This window comes from Macrobrachium nipponense, chromosome 25, assembly GCF_015104395.2.
Source record: "Macrobrachium nipponense isolate FS-2020 chromosome 25, ASM1510439v2, whole genome shotgun sequence".
NCBI classification, from domain to species: Eukaryota; Metazoa; Arthropoda; class Malacostraca; order Decapoda; family Palaemonidae; genus Macrobrachium; species Macrobrachium nipponense.
The window spans coordinates 21,053,197-21,072,515 of record NC_087214.1 but is presented as its reverse complement, the minus strand read 5'-3'; positions in this window follow the sequence as shown (position 1 = coordinate 21,072,515).

The window sequence follows — 19,319 nt, the reverse complement described above, 5'->3', positions numbered from 1 at the left end:
TTCTATTATGAAAATATGGGTTAATGCAATGCATAATGGCTCCAGTAACTTGACATATACTACTGTTCAACCTCTGGCGTGGCATAAACACCCGTAAGTTTCAATGCCTTCTATGTATGCGCAAAATATTGGTTATGCATGCATAATGGCTCCGTAACTTGCCATATACTACGGTGGCAACCTCTGGCGTGGCGTAAAAACCCGTAAAGTTCAATGCCTTCTATGTATGCAAAATATTAGTTATGCAATGCATATGGCTGGCTCCAGTACTTGCATATACTCTGTGGCAACCTCGGGCGTGGCGTAAAAACCCGTAATTTCAATGCCTTCTATGTATGCAAAATTTGGTTTATGCAATGCATTAATGGCTCCAGTAACTTGCATATTACTACTGTGGCAACCTCTGTCGTGGCGTAAACCCGTAGTTTCAATGCCTTGTATGTATGCAAAATATGGCTTATGCAATTGCTAATGGCTCCAAGTACTTGCATATACCTACTGTGGCAACCTCTGGCGTGGCGTAAAACCCGTAATTTTCATGCCTTCTATATGCCAAATTAGGGGTATGAAATTGCATAATAGGCTCCAGTACTTGCATAATACTACTGAGGCAACCTCTGGCTGTTGTAAAAACCCGCAGTTCAATGACCTTCTATGTATGCAAATATGGTTATGCAATGCATAATGGCTCCAAGTACTGCATAATACTACTGTGCAACCTCTGGCGTGGTGTAAAACACCCGTAAGTTCAATGCCTTCTATTTATTCAAAATTTGTTATGCAATGCATAATGGGCTCCAGACTTTGCATAGCTACGGTGGCAACCTCTGGCTGTGGCGTGCGTAAAAAAACCCGTAGTTCAATGCCTTCTATGTATGCAAAATATGGGTTTTATGCAATGCATAATGGCTCCCATACTTGCATATACTACGTGGCACACCTCTTGGCGTGGTGCGTAAAAACCCGTAAGTTCAATGCTTCTTGTATGTGCAAAATATTAGTTATGCAATGCATAATGGCTCCAGTACTTGCATATACTACCTGTGGCAACCACCTCTGCGTGGCGTAAAAACCCCGTAAGTTCAATGCCTTCTATGTATGCAAATATATTGGTTATGCAATGCATAAATGGCTCCAGTACTTGCATATACTACTGTGGCCCCTATGGCGTTGGCGTTAAAAACCGCGTAATGTTTCAATGCTTCTATATATGGCAAATATTGGGTTATGCAATGCATAATGGCTCCAGTACTTTGCATATACTACTGTGGCACCTCTGGCTTGGGCTAAAAACCCGTAAGTTCAATGTGCCTTCTATATATGCAAAAATATGGGTTATGAAATGCATTAATGGCTCAGTACTTGGCATATACTACTGTGGCAACCTCTGGCATGGTGAGAAACGCCTAAAGTTCAATGCCTTCTATGTATGCAAAATATTGGTTTATGCATGCATAATGGCTCCAGTACTTGCATATACTACTGTGGCAACCTCTGGCTTGGTGTAAAAACCCGTAAGTTCAATGCCTTCTATGTATGCAAAATATTGGTTATGCAATGCATATGCTCCAGTACTTTGCTATCTACTGTGGCGCAACCTCTGGCGTGGCGTAAAAACCCGTAAGTTCAATGCTTCTATGTATGCAAAATATGGGTTAATGCATGCATAAAATTGATCCATACTTGCCATATACTACTTTGGCAACCTCTTACGTGGGTGTAAAAACCCGTAAGTTTCAATGCTTCTATATATGCCAAAATATGCGTTAGCAAATGCATATGGCTCCAGTACTTGCATTTACCACTGTGGCAAGACCTAGTGGCGTGTCGTAAAAACCCGTAAGTTCAATGCCTTCTATTTATGCAAAATATTGGTTATGCAATGCATAGATGGCTCCAGTTACTTGGCATATACTATGTGGCAACTCTGGCCGTGGCGTCAAAACCCGTAAGTTCAATGCCTTCTATGTATGCAAATATGGGTTTATGCAATGCATAATGCTCCAGTCTTGCATATACTACTTTTGGGCAACCTCTTGGCCTGGCGTAAAAACCCGTAGTTCAATGCCTTCTATATATGCAAAATATGGGTTTATGCTAAAAAAAAATGCATAATGGCTCCAGTACTTGCATATACTACTGTAGCAACCCTCTGGCGTGGCGTAAAACCCGTAATTTCAATGCCTTCAATTATGGCAAAATATGGTTAAAAATTGCAATGCATAATGGCCCAGTACTAGGCATATACGACTGTGGCAACCTCGGCGTGGTGTAAAACCAGTAAAAAGTTCAATGCCTTCTATGTATGCAAAATATTGGTTATGCAATGCATAATGGCTCCAGTACTTTGCATATACTACTGTGGGCAACCTCTGGCTGGCGTAAAAACGCTGTAAGTTCAATGCTTCTATGTATGCAAAATATGGGATTATGCCACTCATAATTGGATCCAGTAACTTGCATATACTACTGTGGCAACCTCTGGGCGGGGCGTAAAAACCCGTAAGTTCAATGCCTTCTATATATGCAAAAAAATGCGTTTATGCAATTCATAATGGCTCCAGTACTTGCAATTTACCCCTGTGGCTAACCTTCCTGCGTGGCGTAAAAACTCGTAAGTCCCATGCCTTTTCTTGTATGCAAATATTGGGTATGCAGTTGCATAATGGCTCCAGTACTTGCATATACTACTGACTAGTGGCAAACCTCTGGCGTGGCGTAAAAACCCGGAAGTTCAATGGCTTCTATGTATGCAAAATATGGGGTTAATTCAATGGCTAATGGCTCCAGTACTTGCTATACCTACTGTAGCAACCTCTGGCGGGCGTAAAAAACCCGTAAAGTTCCATGCCTTCTATGTATGCAAAATATGGGTTAATGCATGCATAATGGCTCCAGACTTGCATATACTACGTAGTACCTCTGGCGTGGCTAAAAAACCAGTAAGTTCAATGCTTCGCAATATATGCCAAAATATGGGTTTATGGCAATGCATAATGCTACATTACTGGCATATACTACTGTGGCAACCTCTGGCGTGGAGTAAAAACCTGTAAGTTCAATGCCTATCCTATGTATGCAAAATATTAGTTATGCAATGCATAATGGGCTCCAGTACTGCATATACTACTGTAGTCAACCTCTGCGTGCGTAAACCCTCCGTAAGTTCATGCCTTCCATAATGCAAATTATGGGTTATGCAATGCATACTGGCTCCAAGTACTGGCATATACTACTGTTGCAACCTCTGGCGTGGTGTAGAAAACCCGTAGTTCAATGCCTTCTATGTATCAAATATTGGTTATGCAATGCATATGGCTCCCATAACTTGCATATACTACTGTGGCACCTCTGGCGTGGCGTAAAAAAAACCTGTAAGTTGCATGCCTTCTATGTATGCAAAAATGGGTTATTGCCATGCATATGGCTCCAGTACTTGCATATACTAACTGTGCAACTCTGGCGTGGGCGTAAAACACCCGAAAGTTCATGCCTTCTATATATGCAAAATATGCGTTATGCAATGCATAATGGCTCAGGACTTGCATTTACCACTGTGCAACCTCTGGCGTTGGCGTAAAAACCCGTAAGTTCCATGGGTTTCTATGTATGTGCAACATATTGGTTATGCAATGCATAATGCTCCATACTTGCATATTACTACTGTTGCAACCTCTGGCGTGGCGGTAAAAACCCGTACGTTCAATTCCTTCTATGTATGCAAAATATGGGTTATGCAATGCATAATGGCTCCAGTACTTGGGCTATCTAACTGTAGCAACCTCTGGCGTGGCGTAAAAACCCGTAAATTTCAATGCCTTCTATGTTATGCAAAATATGGGGTTTTATGCATGCATAATGCCCAGTACTTGCATATACTACTTTAGTAACCTCTGGCGTGGCGTAAAAACCATTAAGTTTCAATGCTTCAATATATGCAAATATGGGTTATGCAATGCATATGGCTGCAGTCACTGGCATATACTACTTGTGGCAACCTCTGGCGTGGCGTAAAAACCTGTAAGTTCAATGCCTTCTATGTATGCTAAAATATTGGTTATGAAGGCATATTGCTCCAGTACTTCATAACTACTGCGGCAACCTCTGGCGTGGCGTAAAAACCCGTAAGTTTCCGAATGCCTTCTATATATCGCAAAAATGGGTTATGCAATGCATAATGGCTCCAGTACTTGCATAACTACTGTATCAACCTCTGGCCGGTGGCGGTAAAAAACCCTAAGTTTCAATGCCTTCAATATTGCAAATATGGGTTATGCATGCATAATGGCTCCAGTACTGGCATATACTAACTGTGGCAACCCTGGGTGGCGTACAAAACTCCGTAAGTTCAATGCCTTCTATGTATTCAAAATATTGGTTAGGCAGTGCATAATGGCTCCAGTACTGCATATACTACTGTGGGCAACCCTGTCGTGGCGTAAAAACCCAAATTTCAATGCCTCAGCAATATGTTCCAATACTGGAATCCCCAGTGTGGATGGGGGAAGATTCCATCTCTCTTGCTAGCTGGTGCAGCAGAGCAATGGGGAAGGGTCCATCCCTGGCTAAAATAAACCCATTTCTATGACGCTACATTGGCGAGGGATGCCCCCAGGGGTGAGATCGCTTGGCGATCGCTAAAGGTCCCCACTTATATGTTATGTATGTATTATGTGTATGTATAATAGTATATATAATATATATATATATATATATATATATATATATATATATATATTATAATATATATAATGTTTGTATATTATTAATAAATAAAATATCCAATACTAGTTTATATATACATATATATATCACAAAGTGTATTCACGTACAATTACACAGCTAGGCAGTCGTTTTTAGTTTCACACTTACGCCCACATACATCATTTAGCAAAGTTAAACACTGTGTCCATGTTCTAAGATGTTGTAGAACCCACTAAATTCGGAAAAATTGAAAGTTTTTTTATTTAAGCTTTCGGAGAGGTACGATTCTCTCCCGTCTTTCAGAAAGAGGGAGAGAATGTACTCTCCGAAAAGCTTAAATAAAAACTTCAATTTTTCCGAATTTTAGTGGCTTCCTACAACCATACATACATACATACATACATACACCATACATACATACTACATACATACACACACACACACACACACACTCATCAGAACAGAACAGACAGACATATACCACAACCACGCACCCAAGTACAGCAATGCTTTGACGCCCATCACCCCCGCTGCTCTTCACAAAAAGGAACGAAAGAATGAGGAGGATCCTCCTTTAATGTAGTGTAAGTGCGGCAGCATTAAATCAAACATTGTGTATAAAACAGCTTTCACTAGGAATTTTATGTCATCTGCAACATTCTAATGATTTAAAAATAGTTTCATGTGTACCGGCAATACTAAACGAGTGGTTGCATTCTATAATGAAAAAAATCAAATCGACTGTGTATATATATATATATATATCTTATATATATGTATATGTGTGGTGTGTTGTTTGGTGTGTGTGTGTGTGTGTATGTATATGAATAATTATCACATCACCGGTGATTTCATATAAAACATTCTAGCTACAAATGTCCTTAATATATTTCGCTCTACTCGGATTCATATAGTTTTCATATTATATATATATATATATATATATATTATATTATATATATATATATATATATATATATATATATAATATAGAGAGAGAGAGAGAGAGAGAGAGAGACGGGGGGGGGTGGGGGGGTGCGTGGGGAGGGGGGGTTTGCGTCCTTGCGATTCAGTTTACCGTGGGTCAAAACGAATTCTGACGCAAAAATGCAATTAACACACGGAACATTAAAAGGCGGTAAATAAGTAAAACCAATTGTCGAAACAGCGAAAAGAAATGAAGGATAAAGGAGAAAGAGCGAACCGACGACCGCTTTCCGACATAACTGAAAAGTGCGTGACGTTTCTTTTCAGAAATCCTCGAGTCTCGGAGCGAAAAAATAAAAAGACACAACAAAAATTCAACGGTATTTTTCTAATGCCCCCCAAAAACGATGGTTCGCGGATGTCGAATGAACTTCCGTAGGAACCCCCCCCCCCCCCCCCACACCCAATAGAAAAACTATAAAAGGTATTCCTTTCAAAGATGGGGTTTACCTGTCTTCTTTTTCTTTTTCTTTTTTTAATTTTAACACAGATTTAACTTGGTAACGGCAACGTTTGCTACAGCAAATAAAAAAAGAAAAAAAGAAAAATAGAGATTTTTATGACGAAATGGAAGAAAATAAAAAGCAAAATAGTAATTCGATAAAGTCATTCTCGTTGAACACATTTTTTATTTCAGCTTTCCTGAGGACGTTCTCATTCTGATGAGAAACGTCTCACTCAACTGGTTTGGTTTGCAGCGCTTGTTAACGCAATAACAAAGATTGAAAAAGACCTCTCGCCCACAAAATTACTGGGGGTAACGTGTTTACTTATAAGTATTTACATTGTTATTTTTACTCACACTCCGAGTACTCTCGGCCCTACAATCCGTGTATACCCTTTTTCAAGAGATGCGTAGGTTTCCAGCCTGGTCAGGCCCAACAGTGCTGGGCCTTGCCCAGGCTGACACCTATATATCCGCATCTCTTATAAGGGCCACAGATAATAGGGCCTGAAGTATACGAGTGTTGAGTAAAATAAAATGTCAATATTTATAAGTACACACGTTATTCACAGTACTTTTGTGGGTATCTTTTCAATCTTCAGAGAAAACTGAAAGAGACGTTTTTGGTTTTAATAATAACAACAAATCGTTAAAATGACAGTTCTTTTTTCAGCAAATATCTTCTCTGGCCATATTCCATACATTTCATTGTTTTTTGTTTCACTTCTACAGATAGCTTCCTCTCTGCTCTCAGAAGCTGCGCGCAAGAGTTATTTGTTTAATTATGATTCATATGGCCTTGCCACATCCGTCAAGTGTCACAGGTCTCTTTATTTATTTCCCTTATATATAGAAAGTGACTGCGATGAACGTTGATCTCACAAAGCTTACAAGACGTGACAACGTTAGTTTGATTTTATGACCGCGTAAATATCCACAGCCGATGTTTGAAGCTAAATCGTAGCCTGGTGGAAGCGCACCGTAACTTAGCCCTCAAAGAAGTTCAGTTTCAAAAACACAGCATATCAGACACAAGATACAGAAGCTTCAGTAATAATGACTGCAAATATTACCGTCGGCTCTAAATTCATTTATAATAAACAATGGACAGGTACCCTTATCTTTACAAACATAATTTCTATTTCAATTTCAATGCCCCCCCCGTGTTTTTTTTTTTGGAAGAGTGGTTTTTTCGGCCTCGGTACCAATCGCGTTGGTCCGAATTCGATTCTTACTCGGCCCGGTCAACGCAAAAATCACAGAGGAATGATATCTGGTGATAGAAATTAATTTCTTTCTCGATAAATGTGGTTCGGGATCTCCAATAAGCTGTAGGTCCCGTTACTAGGTGACAATTGGTTCCCTAGCCGACGTAAAAATATCTAATCCTTCGGGCCAAGCCCTAGGAGAGCTGTTTAATCAGCTCAGTTGTCTAGTAAACTAAGATCTCCTAACAGGCAAAAAAGCGAAAAAATAATACAGACTCATGTGAAAATTTAAGTAATGGGACCGATCCACCACACGGCTACTACGAACTGAAAAAAAATTATAGTTTATTCCTCATCAAGGCATAATTTCCATGGCGATATATCTCCATAATACTTCTAAATTCATAATGGGGAAAAGTAAAGAACTAGAATTAATGTTTCTTTAACTTGTAAAAACTAACCATTACAGTAATGTTCTTTAAGGTCCACTATCATATACTAATGGTAGAGTAGTAACATTTTATAGAGCTTTTACATAGTTTTAAATAAAATTTTACCCGCTACCATTAATAATTATTGATGACCTTAAAGTACATAGCTTGTGCCCTCGTCATTGAGATTTCTACCCAACTAAAGTAACGGAGCTGTCTTGATACGTCAAAGGTTCTCAGAAAAATGGCAAACTATCAATTCACATTCTTGCCGTCAAGACTCACGTGTTCAAGCGATAAGCCAAAAAGTCAGGAGGCATAAAGTTTATTCTCTCTGTTACAATGACCCTTCTAGCTATTCAAGACGTAAATGCTCCTCTACAAGAATTTATCGCCATTCCTCTCACGGGTAATCAGCTGTGAAAAGTACTTCTAAAATTACTATAATCGACCAATACTAGTCATTTTGTAAAACATGTACATCTACAATTAATTTTAAAAACTTTAAATAACTAAACGACTATTATTAACCAATTATAATCACTAAAACGACTATCATTAGACGCCTAACTTTGATAAGCAAAGATATCTCCGTTTTAATCTCTAATATTTAACAATGCATAATTATACACATGAAAAAATACACAATGAAGAGAAATTTGTTTAGAGGGGGAACCAACTTTACTGTAGAAAAAAAAATGCGCATATTCATGTTCCTAGATAGGTTAACGATTCCTAAATATAGAGCAAAACCAAATAATTCGATATGAATATAAAAGGTCCAAACTTGAATACTGTCAACGTTTTTTTTCGTTTTTTTTTTATTGGCTGGTTAACGAAACTATAAAAACATGAAAGTATTTACGGAACAATTTGGGTAAGCATCTCACTCAACCAATTCTTTCAATGTGCCCATTACGTACGACAATTTTTGAGGTATACAAATAATATGTAGCTTGATTCCAGTGAATATTTGTTTGGCTTCACCTTACAGACTCACGCGCACACACCACATTAGTTTTCGCTCTTGAACGACCAAGGATTAAATACTTTGTCTTTCAAATGAAAAAAAAACTCTTAAACACAGGGAAGTCATTGTATCCATGAAAGCTTATAAACAAGCACCTTAAACAGATGAAAGAGAAGTTAATTTTACTAGATTTTCAATTATATAAACACAAGTCTATCTGTGTCGTGTGTGTGTGTGTGGTGTGTGTGTGTGTGTGTGTGTACATTGACCAGTCCTTCGTGGTGGTCACCATACATAAAGCACACCAGATCCTGTAGCAAGCCAACTACTGAATCTAAGATAAGATTATATTGAAAGTTTGAAGGTGAACTATATATACATATTACATATACATAGAGAGAGAGAGAGAGAGAGAGAGAGAGAGAGAGAGAGAGAGAATTTTAAAGTATAGGAAAGGTCGTGGAAAAGAAACCATGGATGGGATAACCCAAGTACTGCAGGAAACCGGAACGAAGGGGAAGATAAAGGGAAACGATAAGATAAAGGACAATAACAAACAACTGAGAAGTTCCTCCCACAAAAGGAGACGGGGAAAGGGAGCCCATGGCACAGAAACGGTAAAAGAAAGGCGATGTAGGGGACGAAATGGAGGAATGCAAAAAAAAAAAAAAAAAAAAAAAAAAAGAAGGAAGTGGCTCAGATTAATTAAAAATGAAACTTAAGGAAGATTAAATAAAATAAAAACTACTGAGGATAGAGGACTGCAATTTGTTATGTTCGATGACTGGAGGGTGGATGATCAACATACAAATGTGCAGCCCTATAGCCGCAATAGTTTTTAAGATCTGAGAGTGGACGAAAAAAAGAAAAATGCGGATGGACAGACAAGCATGAGAAAAAGGGTATAACTCCACATATACAATGACGATAAGACTGCACTCATCGGCAGCCAATATATGCCAAATACAGAAGGGTGATGTTCAGCATAGCTTCATTATTATGTAACAACAACTAAATGTATATATATGTATTTATATATATGTATTTATATATACATATATATATATATATATATATATATATATATATAATATATATATATATATATATATATAGATTACTCTAATGCATTAGTACAATATGAAGATAAAAGGCTCCTAAAACACTGATTATAGGTTGCAACAAACATTTCAGACCCTTCCCTTTGTCCCTGGTCACTGGTAAAATACTTTTCCGGTGAAAAGGGACCCAGACGAAAACATCTGAAATGTTTTGTTGCAACCTATAATTAGTGTTTTATGGGCCTTTTATCATATATGCAAAAATATATATTTGTGTGTATGTATTTATATGTATATATATGTATATGTACAGATATGTGCGTAAACATATGCGCATATATATGTGTGTGTGTACTAAAAATTTTACGCTTCTCTCAGCAAAAAACCTTATGAAAAAATTTCTTTTAATTATGAATTTTAATTCTGTAAAATCTATTTTGTTTCATAATCATCTGTGACTGAAATATTAAAATGTCCAGCTCTCTTTTTAGTTACTTTCCCGACGAAGACATCATTTATTGATTCATTTTTAAAGTCTTCTCCATTTGCATGGTTTCTGGAGCCGTCGACAGGGTTGCCAAGATGGCAACTTTGGTGCCAAAATCCTGAAAGTTGGAAACTTTCTGAGGTGGTTGGCAACAGAAATTTGTGGTTGGCAACTACCACCGAAATTGGCAACTTGTTGGCAACTTTCGGTTATCAAAAATATGTTGTTGCTTTTCTGAACGATTGTTGCAAATTTCTACTACAAAGTCCACAATTATGCTTTGCCGCTTACCATCACAGCCAGAATAGTTTGAAATTAACTTCTTTGCCAATACAAAGGTCAAACCTCCACTCTGACATGAGTAATCAAGAATTAAGAAAGACTTTTTTGCCGCCACGGCCACGTTTTTTGTGTTGTGTTGGAGAGTTGCCGTGATGTTTTGCTTGATTTCATAGAATTGTAAGTGATATTACTAGGATTTATTGCTGTGTGTAAAGTATCTCCTTTCGAGATAACAGGAGCTTATGACGTTTGAATTATAGGCCTATCTTATATTCAACTGTTTTATTTTGGTTCTTGTGTTTATTCTTGTTTTTGTTGCTGCTGTTATAGTGCTTGTAGTGTCTTCGAAAATTTTTCATATGGTATCCTAACATTGCAGAATAAACATATTGGAGCAAAGAATTATCCGCCCACTCTTAACTGAAATTTAGTAATGCTTTAATTAAAAGTAATCGAGATCTTTATGAATATTGTCTGCGCTAGAATATTCTCCTAACAACAAAGAAAGAAAGAGAGAGAGAGAGAGCGAGAGAGAGAGAGAGAGAGAGAGAGAGAGAGACTGACTCAATAAGAATGCCCCAAAACCAAATGATTCATGGGCTACTCGTAGTCGCAGACTGGTTTGGATCATCTCATACATAACATTCAGCTGTCATACATTTTTCTAATTTGTTAAGTATCTTATGATTCCTTCCTACCATAGCCTTCGTTCTCATAGAAACGCTACAGCAGCCTTATATTGACTCGTCATAGCAACATAATTTATCCCTTTAGTAAATATATTTTCAGTATAGTAGTTCGTTGAAAGCAGTTCGATAGGTGGTGTAAGGCTGAGGCAGTCTTAAGATTTGGCCATCCACGCATGTATGTGTATGCGCTCTTGCTTAGAAGTGTACATTCCACTTTATGCATATACATTATATATCATGGAGTTGAAAGTTTCAACTTGAAACTACTATATTAATAACAAGGTACCCTACTTCCAACAGATACGGGTAGAAAACCATTTGCAATAAGAATTTGACGTGTAGGCCCATAACCCGTCGTTGTCTCAAAATATAAGAATTTTATGTATAGGCCCTATGCCTTGACATAGCCTCAAAATATAAGAATTTGATGCGTAGGCCTATGCCCTATCATTGGCTCAAAATATATGAATTTAACGTGTAGGCCTATGCCCTTTAATTGCCTCAAAATATAAGAATTTGACGTGAAGGCTTAAGGCCTGTCATTGACACAAAAGGTATTTCAACAAAATCTATAGACTCCCACTACTGTTCATTTATCCCATCCTCACTGATAGCTAATAGATAGATAGATATGACTTAATGTGATGACATTTGAATTTTGGTAGGAATAATGGAAAATCAGCTGTTGTTACTTATTGGGGCTTGGGGCGTGAGGGGGGCCAAGTTGAAGCTTGAGGGGGCAAGTTGAGTCTTGGGGGGACAGATGCCCCCCAGCCCCTCCCCCCCAAATGACGCCCCTGACTGGGATAATAAATGCAAATCGAAAACTGCTATTTGTATTAGTACAAAGTTTCAAACACAACAATAATACCTTGTGAAATTAGAGTTTCTCTCATTTTATGGCAAATGCGCAGGTAACTAAGAGAAAATGTATATAAGGAAGGATGTTTTTGGCTAAATTAATCAAGGGTTATTAGTGGAAAAAGGGGTTGGCAACTTTTGGCAACTTTTTTAGCAATCATTGGCAACTTTTAGTCTTGGAAATCTGGCAACCCTGGACATAAGGCCGAAATTATCTGAACACTCAAGAGCCAGCCTGGGAGGAACGAGTCAGCTCCCATCCCCCCACCCCCCCACCTACCCGTCAGCCCTTCATCAGTAATTCAGGTAGAAATAGGGTACTTATCCGCGGCGGCCTAGACTATGGCAGTTGCGGTTTTTCAATGCAGTTTTACCTACTGAACAAGAATTTTAAGTAATATTTATTCGGACGACTGTAATTAACCCCCCAGGGGCCAGTACTACTAAACACGGCGAAATATATTGGACGCCCCAATCCCTAGTGGATGGCGTATCCGCGGTTACGTTCCTTGCAGTCCGTGCGGACTGCTTCTGTAGAAATACCTTTTATATTTATACAGACAAACAAAAATTTTACAATATACATTGTAAATATCTGTTTATTACTTTATATAATGTTTTTTATAACTTCGCTCGATACGGAACTAAACAGTTTGAACACCACTGGTCCAGTTATTATTAACCTATTAAACCAGCAAGTAACCCCAGGATCGATCTCCTGGGGGAAACGATTTAATTGGGGCGTTTCCTGAAAAATCAATTAAGCCTATAGTGAATTATGCACCTGATATAATATGAATGTGATTTTGCTCGGTTGGCTGACAGGAAGGATTCTCTCTTTTGTCTGGAAATATCAGCTTCACATTTGCTTCGGTACGAGTACAGCTCGCTCTCTCTCTCTGATTTTGGGCGAGTCCACAGGGCCACATCAGACCACTTCTTCCCCTTACCACACTACCTTAATGGGTATGGATGTAAGTCAAAGGCCCCCCCCCAAAAAAAAAATGAGTTGGCGCTAGGGGCCGAGGGAACGCTGCAAAATATATCAATGCCTACAGTGCACCACGTGAGGCGCACTGACAGCACTATCCCCTAAGGCAGATGTGCTGTTGAATGGGTAACAAAATCCAATGTATATGACACAAAACATTTCTGCCATTAACAAAATTCATCTGGATTTTAAAGCAAATCACAGACCCAATTCATATGTACTTTGAAAGACTTTATCTTTTTTATTATACCTTTGTTTTTACTCTTTAATGTAAGTTGGTCTCTCTCCTTTAGTGTTATGTTGTGATACTAAAGTGAATAAAATGTTTTTAACTTTACACCTGTTTGGATGAAGGTCTCATAAGAGTCCATCACTGAACTTGAAGTTGATGAAACAAGCAAAGTTATGAACTGTGAACACAAGACTGAATGTCGCATACCTAAGTATGTCTGTATTTGCGTGTATTTCATTAAAATACGCATAAAAAAAATAAAAAAAATATGCATCATTACATAATAGAAGTGGGAAAGTATATAGGGATGACTTTGGAACGGAATATGAAATTAAGGCCAAAGGCCAAGCGCTGGGAACCTCTGAGGTCATTCAGCGCTGAAAGAGAAATTGAGAGTAGAAAGGTTGAAAGGCGTAACAGCAGGAAAACCTTTTGGAGTTGAAGCTCTATGAAACAATTATCAGGAGAGGGTTAATTAAGGAAAGTAAAATGGAAGAAAGGTAATATGAATGGAGATACAGTAAAAGAATAAAAGGAGTTGCAACTACAATAGGGACCGAAGGGACGCTGCAAAGTACCCTAAGTAATGCCTACAGTTCACCGCGTGAGGTGCACTGACGGGACTAGCCCCTAACGGAGCGGTGATTTTGGTCACCATAGAATAGCCAGAAAGAGAAACTTCCTCTTCACAAGCGTAAATGAACGGGAAACCTTTAAATATTAGAAAGTTGACATCAATAAAAACAAGACATTTGAGGCAATTCTGGTGACCGTCTATACGGAACAAAATGCTTCTTGATAGCGATACAAGTAACCGGCCCAAATAAAGGAGAAATGCGCCATATTCCATTAAAATACGGACCAGACTTTCCTGAACTCACAACAGACTTGGCTGTCCCTTGAGGGCGGTAATGGGTCACAATGCGTCCCACAACGGGACTCGGGAGATTCAACTTGAATTATTTAATTCTCTTAACATTATGAACCTCTTTCCTTCTATGGCTGTTCAATTCATTCAAGAATTATATATCGAACTGTTTACAAGAAGTAACGTGAAATTTCAGCTCTGACGATGAAACTGCAAGAAATGATAAACCAGTCCCCCTGTAACTTACTAACGAGGAGATTACAGAGATGGATCACTACAAAAGGGAAGAGAGAGAGAGAGAGAGAGAGAGAGAGAGAGAGAGAGAGAGAGAGAGAGAGAAATAAAACGTAACCAACAGACAATTTATCTGCAACGTATTTTCTGTCAACTTCCTCCTGATTCACCAGAAGAGACCAGAGAACAGAAGAGGTCCACTCACAGCAATCAAGTCAAGAACTGAGGCCTTCAATTACACAGCAGAGTCACTCAACATTCAGACCTCTCATTGGCATTTGCTTCAGACCAACAGCTCTATTCTCTAGGTGACAATGGCAAAGATAAGTGCTAGGACGGGCGACCATACTGAACGTCACATTCTACTTGCAATAATAAGCAGGTTGAAAACAAGTCAGCAACTGTAAGTGGAGAATGTATCTTGGGCAAATGCTGGATAACCAAATGAAGCAACGGTTTGGACAGTCAACATGTTGTCGGCTTGTAGTAAACATGTTTGTGACGTGTATGATACAAACAAGTCATCAACTTTTATTTAACATGTTTGTGACATGTAACAAAAAGAACAGGTCACTGATTTGTAGTCAACATGTGTGCATTGAAAACAAGTTGTACTTTTATTCAACATGTTTCTGGTAAGTCTGTAATAAGAACAAGTCAGTTATTTATAGTTAACATGTCTGTGACTTAAGTGAAATAAAACGTCACTGACTTGTATTTAACATGTTTATGACGTATGTAATGTGGACTATTTGTCAACTTGTATTCAACATATTTGAAACGTGTGTGATAAGTTGCCAACATTTATATGAAATGCTGAATTGCATTTTGGACGTCCCCCTCCCACCAAGCCTCAAAATCAACCCCACAACAGCAGAAGCTATATTAGAGGAAAAATGGAGCCATTATAATGTTGACAACATGTCCCATCAACCCTGATGCTTCCTCCTTTGTCGGTCCTTTGTGGCCGAAGGGAATCCGATGTCCTTAGACAAATCTCACGTCACAACCCCTATCGCTGTGGTCGAAGGAATCGGTCTCCCATTATTCCATTCAGTTTCTTTTATGGAATGATTTATGTCAGTCGTTTTTCAACTTAGATTAATAAGTAGGTCAGTTCTATAAAACATTTGACAATGGCTACTTCGTCCCACAGGCCGGAAAATGTCATGGATTAAAAATTTGGAAATGATCGAATCGTGAAAATCGAGGTAAAAATAATCATGGTTTTAAAATAAAAATACTGAAATAACAAACCATTATAGCAAAGCTGAAACCATTTAAACAGGAAGTATTTAAACTGATATAAAGAACAAAATCAGGACGGGTCTTCGAGAGATTATTTAAACATAAAAAAGTTTTACCATCGACAGAGAGTTGCCATCACACAACTTGGCTGGCGATTTTGACTTAAATGGAAATACTATCAACTTAGGACCATGACACTGGGAATTCCACCCCCCCGCACCCCCTCGCTCTCTTTACTCTCAGACCTTGAATAGCAGAATTATTCATTCTCTCTCTCTCTCTCTCTCTCTCTCTCTCGGAGTTTTTCATAACATGCTTGGTATTTACGACAGTAGTAGAGCAATAGATATACTCTACTTAGAATTTCCAAAAGGCCTTTGACAAAGTCCCACACAAGAAACTGATGACAAAAGTTAGCGCTTTAGGAATTGTAGGAGAAACAGCAGACTGGGTCGAAGACTGGCTAACTTATAGAAAACAGAGGGTCGTAATAAATGGTGAAGAATCAGAATGGGCAGATGTAACAAGCGGAGTTCACCAGGGTTCAGTCCTTGGCCCTCTCTTGTTTTTATTTACATCAATGACATTGATGTAGGATTAACTAACAGGATAGCCAAATTTGCAGATGATACCAAACTAGGTGTAAATGCAGCAGACCCCGAGACAGTATAAAGTTTAAAAAATTATTTAAAGAAAATAGGAGAGTGGTAAAAAAAATGGCAAAAACCTTTTGATGTGGATAAGTGAAAAGTGTTACAAATAGGAACAAACAATCCTCAAGCCAACTATTACGTTGCTTGGGAATAACATAAATAGTGTAGAACAAGAGGAGAACCTTGGAGTCATTAATACCAAGGACTTAAAATCCACAAAACAGTGCATAAAAGCAGAAAAGAAGGCACAGAAACTAGTGGGATACATAAAGAGGCAGTTCAAATACAGAAACAAGGAAACTGTGCTGCAGCTCTACACATCAATAGTTAGACCTCATCTTGAATATGCAGTTAAGTTATCAACACTAAGAAAGAATATAAATAGATTAGAAGGGGTACAACCAAGAGCCACAAAGCTAATTCCATCCATCAGGCAAATAGGTTACCAAAGACGATTAGAGAGCCTGAACATGTATGGCTTAAGGTAGGTTTACACCTACGCACTTTTGTGTTGCGGGCTGTTACGCCGTGGGACCGCAAGAAACCGCACCAAAAGCACACCAAAAGTGCGCCACCTCGCTGGCAGTGGCTAGCGCGGACTATTAAAGCCACACGACGCCGCCCGGATTTCAAATAATTTCAAATTTCTGCGCGGCGTCTGGCGGTGTGATGAAGTCGCACGAAGCCGTAAGAGGTGTGGCGTGGCGCTGCAACAAAAGAGGTAAGAACCCACACTGTGCCGTGCCACACCGCACATGGTGCGATGTCATACCACCCGCAAGGGAGTGTTACGGCATGATGTTACGGCACTGTGCGGTGCCTGTGCGGTGACCTTACGGCACCGTCATACACAATTAATACATAGTGAGCACATGTTGCGGGGCGTGTGGCGTTTTACGGCGTCTCCCTAGGTCGATTAAATGGAAGGTTGCCGCGCATTCTGGGGAGGATAAAAGGGGCCTGACTGACCATGGGGGCATCATTCACGCTCTGACAGCCTGTCGACACGGATGTGACCCAGCGATGCTCACCCAGCCACTCTCACCCAACCACGCTCACCCAGCCACGTAACACGATGCCTCTTCGGAAGACCACCCCCAGGCCTACCCAGCAGTCCCAAGACACCCAGGACATCCAGCCTGCACAACGGGAGGAGACGTCTGAACACGACTACGAGGAAGAGCTGACCGTTGAGCCGACCTTATCGCTTGTCGAAACCCAGGAAATCGCAGGCCCGAGTGGTATCGTAGAGCAGCCGAAGAAACGGTACCGCCCAAGCAAGAAGAACATACAAGACTACCCGTTCACACCAGAGGACAAGGAGATATTCGTAGAATTTGTAAAGTCACACCCTACCTTGTACGACAAGCGGGACAGGCAATGGTCGAATCCGAGGAGGAAGGAGGAACTCTGGCATGAACTGGCAGTGAACTTCACCGATTGCACCTTCCAGCAAGTTTGGAAGTACTTCGAGGCTTGCTGTGCCGACTTCGGAAAGATAGAGAAGAGGGAGTACAAGAGCGGATCGGCTGCACGCAACAGGACACCACGGGAGGTGGAGGTGATGACTACGTGGGCATTCCTGGGAGGTCACATCGCCCACGAACCCACAGTAGCAAGTGATCAGTTCTCACCTGTATCGTCGCACAGAACCGACGCAGACGATTCCTCTACTGACATGTCGAGCCTATCAGCAGCTTCGATCCAGCAGAGGAGGCGGCTGAAGCAGAAGAAATCAACCAACTTGCCAGAGGACCGACGGCTATCTGCCGACACAGTTGATTCCACAGAAGGACTGCAGACTCAACTGACCCAGATTATGACAAGCATAAACACAATGATGCCACAAGCACAGGACAGTACGCATCGTGACATCACCGTATTTGTTCAGTACTTGACTCAACGCTTGGAGTATGTGCCTCGACAATACCAGAAACCGTTCTTCGAGCAAGTCATCAGGCTTTGTCAGAGTTTGGAGGGACCCGAGGAAGAGGATGCCACAATGAAAGAGGCCATGGCTCGTGGGGGTTGTTCCCACTGGACGCCCCCACGAGTTGATAAAGAAACGTAGACCAAACCAGGAACTTCGACAGCTTCTGCAGTGCAACCGATTCGGGGATCACCACACCAGTGGTTCTCAACCCCAACCTGTGTTCTTCTATGATCCCCTCCCTCAATAGCAGCCTCAGCAGCAGCAGGTGTACTCGACACAGGCGACACGAGTAGAGACACCATCATTGTTCCCCAGTGGACGGTCGACACCACTGAACTTCTCTCCTCGACCTTCCATTTCTTCGCGGTCGCCTTTGGTCAACAGTCTCTTGGCAGACTTGCGGCCCCCTACCCCTGGCGCCAGTAATTCGATACTGAAACCTACTGCCGCAGAGGATCCCCCCACCTACGACTTGACCATCTCCCCAGGTGAAAAGGAGGACATTGACCCCGAATCAATGGAGTGATAGTCAATAATTTGTAAATAAATAGAATGTTATTTTTTTAATAAATTATATTCTAGTTATTTTCTTACTATTAAATGATTTTGTAAATTTTATAACATTCATAATGTTTCTTTTTGTAATAAATATGTTGAAATACTGAATTGCATTTACAATTTCCTTATTGATGCTTAATTTATGTCATGACAATATATATGATGATATGATTGGGTGAAACGAAATTGAATAAGAAAAAGCATGGCCATAAAGAATAATAACATGAAGAAATATAACAGGAAATCTAACATGAAATATATATGAAATATGAAATAAATAGAACTCGGAAAATAACTTGAGCTATAAAATGAAATGTAACACGAAATAAATATGGCCATCAAATGATATAATAACATACAAGGTAAAGAACAATAATAAATATTGAGAACATGATCAAAAGAACATGAACACATACAAATATGATAATGAAACAATAATTAACATGACTGGACATAGTTATTAACAGGGGAACAATG